The following is an 8,762-nucleotide window of genomic DNA, read 5'->3' on the forward strand; positions in this document are numbered from 1 at the left end:
CCAACAGCCATAAGGAGCATTTTCTGGACTTCTAGTTTTTACAACAGTTTACGTCATAATTTGTGCCATTTTCCTGTTTATTCAGTGAATGTTACTTTTTGTGAAAAATGGGGAGGCCCATTTATCAAAGTCTGAATTTATCTCATTGTTTTCTGAAAAATACTCTGCATGAGTTTTTTCCCCTTATATGTCAATACATTTTGCAGAAAATTTCCTGTGTGGGGAAAAAACCCTGAGAAAACTTTGGGTTTTTTTTTTGGCTTTTCCACCTGAAAATTAATTTTTTTTCAGATTTTTGCCTGAAAGCCACGAAATCTTCAGATTATTGCATGAAACCCAGAGTTGATCAAGATATATATTCGTGACTTCTCCCATTGATTTATATGCAACCTCGGCAGTTCTGAGATGCCGGATTTTCAGATTCAGACCTTTTCCATCCTCGGGGTATAATAAATCCAGAAAAATGAACAAAGAGTTTGGATTTTAGAGTAAAAAAACCACAAATTTTTCAGGTTTTTGGGATTCGGAGTTTAATAAATAACCCCCTTAAAGGAGACATATAGGATAAATGAAAAAACCCTAACTTTGTAGGCAGTTATGAGTAATATATGGTGTTGCTTTTACATGGGGCTAAACATTAATATTATCTTTAAAAATAGCCCCTTTATTGGAGCTCCCTATAGATGTTCTCTGGTCCCTGTCTGTGTTTCAAATGAGGGGTGGGCGTGTCCTAACGGTCCCTGCCAGAAGCACAGTAGGAGGGGGACAGCCAATCACAGCCCTGCAGTCACACAAGCACAGACAGGCTTCAGTTCCCTATCAGGTCCTGCTAGCTGCTGATTGGTTCCTGTCCTACAGTGCAGTGAGCTGAGTGCACAGCCTGGGAATTCAGGGAGCAGCAAGTGGAAGAGAAGGGAGGGATTATTAGGGGTTTTGCAGAAATATTCAATAAATCAGCCTGAAACACTACTTTTTTAAGCACAATTCTTCTATATCTAAATGAGTATAATGCACTGGTACGTTCTTATTTTTTACACAAAATATCTCCTTTAAGGTTTTCCTTGTCTTTTTTTTTTTTTTTTTTGCAGCTTACACCACATTTTTCCCCCTGGTCCCCTGGTGACACAAACATGTATTCTACATAGGTGGCTTGTAGGGCAGCTTCCAGCTGTGGTTATTTCAGTGACAGATATATGGCCCACTCCCAGCGAGGCGTCTATTCTCCTAGGCCTGATTTCTGTATGAATCCCTTGTCTTTCTACTGCACGGGCTTCTGTTATTCCGATGGACTCCAGAGACCAGTGCTTGGCTAGTCCTGCGCCGTTCCTTAGTGATCCCGGCATGTTCCAACCTGTGAAGCAGCAAATGCAATAGGGGCTTCTTTCCAAGGCAGTAATAAGGGAAATTAATCACCGGAGCAGCAGGAACATCTCCACAACGTGTGAACTGGCAGATTATTAACAGTCCTGGCACCACAAACACATATACAGCTGCACAGGCCCATGCTCTTTCCTATAACAGGATCCTGACTTCATAGACAGAGGGTGTTTGGGGAGGCTAATTAAAGGAGAAGGAAAGCTACAAGACAGTTTATTGCCAACAGATTAGCCACAATAGTGCAAGCTAGAACGCTATATTTATTCTGTGGAATGCTTTACCATACCTGAGTAAACAGCTCTAGACACTGTCTCTGTTTGTTTAGGATAGAAGCTGCCATATTAGCTTGGTGTGACATCACTTCCTGCCTGAGTCTCTCCCTGCTCTGAGCTCAGATTACAGCAGGGAGGAGGCAGAGGAGCAAACTGAGCATGCTCAAGCCCAAGCCTGGAGGTTTAAGCTGAAAACAGGAAGTCTGATACAGAAGCCCATGAGTACACAATAGAAGGAAAGAAATGTGGTGTTTCTTTTGACAGAGGACTCAGAGCAGCATTACTTTGGGGGTTTACTGGTGTATTTATATAGACCTTTCTGATAAAGCTTAATTTAAGCCTTTCCTTCTCCTTTAAAGAGGCTTTGTACACAGTATCCAATGTTTAATTCCATATATAATAACTCTGAGCACACAGCTCATACCTCCCAACATTTTGGAAGTAAAAAGAGGGACAAAAAATGTTTTCGCACGTAGAACAGCGGATTTTTTACCACGCCCCTTTCGGTGGCCACACCCCGTAATTACCATGTTCATTTTACAAAATTTGGCAGGTTATGAAAGTTTGAAAATATTTCTCCTTATCTAAACTGTTTTTTTGTCTCAAAATTGTTACAAAGTATCATACTTGCACCTGTTGGCTGTTCTGTGCTCTCTGCTAAAACTAATTAAGTGAGAAACTTTGTTGGGAGGTATGCAGTATAAATGGGGTGCCAGTTTCATATACAATATCTCCAACCTGCTTGTTGTAGAAAGGTATTGGTGGTTTTGGAAGCTTTAGACTCTTCAAACTTTCATTCAACGCCTCCCATGGGCACATTTTCAGCCTGCAGTTTGATGGGGCCCCTGTCACTGTGTCTCCATCCAATCAGAAACATCAGTTCTCTCTTGCCTTTTGACTGGGATACTAATTATATTAGTAAAAGATCAATAGGGGCATAATTAGAGACCCAGGCCCTGGTGCACAAGGAGGCACAGTCATGAGACAGCTCTATACCCAGGTGTTAAAGGCAACACATAGGATAAGGGAAAATTCCCCACTAATATTGAAGACAATAATGAATAATATATAACACTGGTTTTACTGACCCCTTTATTGGTGCTGTGTTTCAAATGAGGGGTGGGCGTGTCCTAACGGTCCATGCCAGAAGCACAGTAGGAGGGGGACAGCCAATCACAGCCCTGCAGTCACACAAGCACAGACAGGCTTCAGTTCCCTATCAGGTCCTGCTAGCTGCTGATTGGTTCCTGTCCTACAGTGCAGGTAAGTGCTGCCGGCTCCCCTGCACAGGGGATAATGCACAGTATAATGCACTGGCAAATTCTTGTTTTTTTCACACAATTTGTCTCTTTTAAATGACCCCAGGATCAACAAAAAAATAAAATAAAATAAGGTAGTGCAAAAGCAATAAATGTTTTTTTTTTTATGAAACAGGGAAGTTGCCTGGTGACTGTGTCCCAACATATAAACCAGTGTTTGTGTATATTCTGTAAAACCACATCCCCAAAACCAAAACACCTTGATGCCTTTTAATAAAACAAGAAGCAGCCAGGAAGTGTCTGGGCAAATCTCTGACTCACACAAGCAGTGCCCCTTGGGAGCTCTGTGGCCCTTTAAGATTTGAATCCAAAGTCCTGTAACTGTAAGCTCCTAGGGGAACAGGGACACACTGGCAGCTTAGGGTTTTGGGAGATTCTGGCAAACTGCCATGTTTGTTCTCCATGGCCTGATCTGTATGTCCTTCCTGTGTCTGATGAAAATGATACTAGTGGGAGGCATGAATATGGCAGATAGAGTGTAAGCTCCACTGGGACAGAAGAATGGTGTGTACATGTATTGCCACTATATAAATATGGGATACTAATTATTAACCCACGACTGCTAATAATTCTAGGTTCCTTGAATGTCACTAAAGTGTAATATAGTGTAGCCCTTCCTTTATGGGGGTAGAGGGGGGAAATTAAAGGCATTGGAAACACGTACAAGGTATCGTGACTAATGAGTGACTCATTTAGAGCTCCCATCATCCTTAGCCAGACATTGGAGATGACTTCCAAACATAGGTGCTCCACTGCACCAGTGCAGTTGCCAATAGCAACCATTCAGACTTTTTGCTTTCGCTTGAAGCCTATTAAATAAAACGACTTGCTGATTGGTTGCTATGGGTAACTAACTGCACTAGTGCAATTTAGCATCTGTGTTCATAAATGAACCCTACTGGCAAGTCTAGAGCCTGTTCTCTGTGCATTAGAACAAAGGAATAATATTACAGGATGCAGGGGCAGTCACAGAGGTGTGTAGGGGAAGGAAAAAGTGGCACTTATATGTGGGGAAGAGGGATAATGGGGCAGGTTGTGGGTCAGAAGGTGAGGCACTCACACAAACAAGTGGGGGGAGGGGAATATTAGGACAGGCTGTGGGTCAGAATGTGAGGCACTTACACAGACAAGTGGGGTGAGGGGAATATTAGGACAGGTTGTGGGTCAGAATGTGAGGCACTTACACAGACAAGTGGGGGGAGGGGAATATTAGGACAGGCTGTGGGTCAGAAGGTGAGGCACTTACACAGACAAGTGGGGGGAGGGGAATATTAGGACAGTCTGTGGGTCAGAAGGTGTGGCACTCACACAGCCAAGTGGGGGAAGGGGAATATTAGGACAGGCTGTGGGTCAGAAGGTGTGGCACTCACACAGCCAAGTGGGGGGAGGGGAATATTAGGACAGGCTGTGGGTCAGAAGGTGTGGCACTCACACAGCCAAGTGGGGGGAGGGGAATATTAGGACAGGCTGTGGGTCAGAAGGTGTGGCACTCACACAGCCAAGTGGGGGGAGGGGAATATTAGGACAGGCTGTGGGTCAGAAGGTGTGGCACTCACACAGCCAAGTGGGGGAAGGGGAATATTAGGACAGGCTGTGGGTCAGAAGGTGTGGCACTCACACAGCCAAGTGGGGGGAGGGGAATATTAGGACAGGCTGTGGGTCAGAAGGTGTGGCACTCACACAGCCAAGTGGGGGAAGGGGAATATTAGGACAGTCTGTGGGTCAGAAGGTGTGGCACTCACACAGACAGGACAAGGGGAATATTAGGGCAGACAGAAGGGACAATGTGTGACTACTCCTATTATCAGTAGTGGATTTCAAAATAGGGAAACACAAGTAACTAATTGCACTTTCCAAGGAAGTGTTTGTTTTGCAGGTGAGGCTGGGAGTGCGGTGGAGATTTTTTCAGGGCATAGCAATTCCACTCTTAATACCAAGAGAAATTCCTAAATGAATTAAACCTTATCTTCAATTAGTCTGCACTGTCCCACAATTACACCTCTTCCTCTGACACCATCTTACCTTACTATACACAAACACTGTTCAACAGTTGTAACACCCCATGATCCCATATTGCCTTACTATTCACACTGTCCCACTATTACTGCCCCTAACACCATCTTACCTTACTATACACACTGTCACATTATTACTGCCCCTTACACCATTTTAGCTTACTATACACACGGTACCACTATTACTGCCTCTTACACCATCTTACCTTACTATACACACTGCCCCCCCAAGTCACACACATATGAGATGGGGGTCAGGCCATATTCCCAGCTATTTATCGAGACCCACAGAAGGGAGATTAGTGTCTGATTTGGGCTTAATACTCAGGACAAGTGACAGCCTTATGGAGATTTGTCTCTCTTCTAAGGAGCCAGCTAAGTGATTTGTCCCCATCGAAGGAAAGGTTAATTAGCTGCGCACATTTCTGCACTTGAGGTTCCCAGTGCTGATGGGTCTGAGCTTTGGCTGAATAATTGTATCACCCGGAGGAAAGGATAAACTTATAATTGGGTGCAGTTATCTCTGTAACTCTCAAAGGACAGTCCTATATACATCTAAGTATAAGAACAGAACAATGTTTATATGCATATTCATATATATACATACGGCTGGGAGCTGCCATATGGTTTTTTTCAGACAGTACAGTATGAAGGTATAGTTTATTGTGTGACCAGAGCATTATGTTTCTGTATATTAATATTTATAAATTTGGGTGGTTCTCTAATATGGTTTCCCTTATACCGTATGAACTAGAGACCCACATGGGTCACATCCATGCCCAACCTGGACCATGATATGAGCCGCACTCAAGCCAATCCACATGGAGTTATGCACTGCACACCTATGGAAATGGTGTCACGCTAGCCTGGAATTGACATTACTCCAGGGACAGACTGACAAAGAAGCAGAAAAGTGTATTTTTTTTCCATTAAATTATACAGGGCTTCACTCAACTCTTTATGCAGGGACACACAGAAGATTATTCTATGTACATTAGATTAGATGAGATTGAGGTAGAAGGAAGAAGAGGTCAGAAAAATCATGAGAGGGTACAAGTATGGAGACAGTGTTGGACTGGCCCACCAGGATACCAGGAAAACTCCCAGTGGGCCCAGGTGTCAGTGGCCCCTCATGCTGCTAAACATTTGGCTTATTTCATGGCCATTCCCTATTTCTATGAGAACAAAGAGACTAAATAGATGGAATAATAGGTTATAGTATGTAAAGAAAAGAGACTAGACGAATAGAGGTTGAGTGAGGAGATGAAGAAAATAATACTTAGAGTGGGCCCCTGGTCTAAAGGTTTTTTGGTGGGCCCCTGGTGTCCAAGTCCAACACTGTATGGAGATACAGAAGAACCATGAGAAGGTAGAAGGGGAGAGGCAGAATAACTATGATGGGGGGTTGAAAGGAGGGAGCATCAAAACAAAAATGAGGTTGATGGGAGGGAAGATCATGGGAACTATAAGAAGGGTAGAAAGGAGGATAGGCAGAAGACTCATGAGATGAGTAGCAAGAAGTATAGGTCAAAAGAACCATGAGGGTGGTAGAACAAAAAAGATGTCAGAAGAACTGTGAGGGTGGTAGAAGAAAAGAGAGGTCAGAAAAATCATTAGGGATGCACCAAATCCACTATTTTGGATTCAGCTGAACCCCAGAATACTGAACTGAATCCAAACCCTAATTAGCATATGCAAATTATGGGTGGGAAGCGGAAACATTTTTTATTTTGTGACAAAAAGTCACGTGATTTCCCCCTGCCCTTAATTTGCATATGTAAATTAGGATCCGGTTCAACCAGGCAGAAGGTTACGGGCGAATCCGAATCCTGCTGAAAAAGGTTGAATCCTGGATTCAGTGCATCCCTAAAAATCATAAAAGGGGTAGAAGGGAGGAGAGGTCAGAAGAACCATGAGAGAGGTAGAAGGAAGGGAGGAGAGAGCAGAAGAAACATGAGAGGAGGAGAAAAGGGAAGATCAGAAGAACCCCTCAGAAGAACCATGAGAGGAGAGAGAAGAAGAACAGAGAATATCAAGAACCATGAGAAGGTAGAAGAAGGGAGGAGAGATCAAAGAACCATGAGAAAGATATCAAAGAACCATGAGAGAATGAAGGAGCGAGAGATAGAAGAACTATGAGAGGAATAGAAGGAAGGGAGGAGAGATCAGAAGGAACCATGAGAGAGGTAGAAGGAAGGGAGGAGAAGATCAGAAGAACCATGAGAGGGAAAGGAAGAGGAGAAAGAAGAAATGAAGAGGTAGCAGAAGGAGCGAGATCAGAAAACCATGAGAGAGGTAAAGTAACGAGAGAGAAGAACCATAAGGAGGAAAGGAGAGAATCAGAAAGAACATGAGAGAAAGAAAAAGGGAGGAGAGATCAGAAAACCTGATAGGAGGAAGAGAAGATAGAAGAACATGAGAGAAGAAGAAGGAGGAGAGATCAGAAGAAATGAGAGATAGAAGAAGGAGGAGAAGAATCAGAAGAACCATAGAGAGGTAGAAGGAAGGAGAGAGATCAGAAGAACATGAGAGAGGTAGAAGGAAGGAGGGAGACAGAAACCAGAGAGATAGAAGAAGGAGGAAATCAGAAGAACATGAGAGAGGTAGAAGGAAGGGAGGAGAGATTCAGAAGAACCATGGAGAGAGAAGGAGGTAGAAGGAAGGAGAGAGATCAGAAACCATGAGAGAGTAGAAGGAAGGGAGGAGAGATCAGAAAACATAGAGAATAGAAGAAGGGAGGAGAGATCAGAAGAACCATAGAGAGGAATAGAAGGAAGGGAGAGAGATAGCGGAGAATCTAGAAGAAGGGAGAAGAGGAAGAACATGAGAGGAGAAAGAAGGGAGGAGAATCAGAACCATGATAGAGGTAGAAGGAAGGGAGGAGAGATCAGAAGAACCATGAGAGAGGTAGAAGTAAGGGAGGAGAGATCAGAAGAACCATGAGAGAGGTAGAAGGAAGGGAGGAGAGATCAGAAGAACCATGAGAGGAATAGAAGGAAGGGAGGAGAGATCAGAAGAACCATGAGAGGAATAGAAGGAAGGGAGGAGAGATCAGAAGAACCATGAGAGGAATAGAAGGAAGGGAGGAGAGATCAGAAGAACCATGAGAGGAATAGAAGGAAGGGAGGAGAGATCAGAAGAACCATGAGAGAGGTAGAAGGAAGGGAGGAGAGATCGGAAGAACCATGAGAGGAGGAGAAGGAAGGGAGGAGAGATCAGAAGAACCATGAGAGAGGTAGAAGGAAGGGAGGAGAGATCAGAAGAACCATGAGAGAGGTAGAAGGAAGGGAGGAGAGATCAGAAGAACCATGAGAGAGGTAGAAGGAAGGGAGGAGAGATCAGAAGAACCATGAGAGGAATAGAAGAAAGGGAGGAGAGATCAGAAGAACCATGAGAGGAATAGAAGGAAGGGAGGAGAGATCAGAAGAACCATGAGAGGAATAGAAGGAAGGGAGGAGAGATAGAAAACCATGAGAGGAATAGAAGGAAGGAGGAGAATCAAAAACCATGAGAGGATAGAAGGAGGAGAGAGATCAGAAGAACCATGAGAGGAGGAGAAGAAGGGAGGAGAGATCAGAAGAACCATGAAGAGAGAGGATAGAATGAGAGGAAATAGAAGAAGGGAGAGATCAGAAGAACCATGAAAGGAAGAAGGAAGGGAGAGAGATCGAAATAAACCAGAGAGGAATAGAAGGAAGGGAGAGAGATCAGAAGAACCATGAGAGATAGAAGGAAGGGAGGAGAGATCAGAAGAAACCATGAGAGAGGTAAAGGGAGGA

The sequence above is a fragment of the Xenopus laevis genome, chromosome 9_10L (assembly GCF_017654675.1).
Source record: "Xenopus laevis strain J_2021 chromosome 9_10L, Xenopus_laevis_v10.1, whole genome shotgun sequence".
Taxonomy (NCBI): Eukaryota; Metazoa; Chordata; class Amphibia; order Anura; family Pipidae; genus Xenopus; species Xenopus laevis.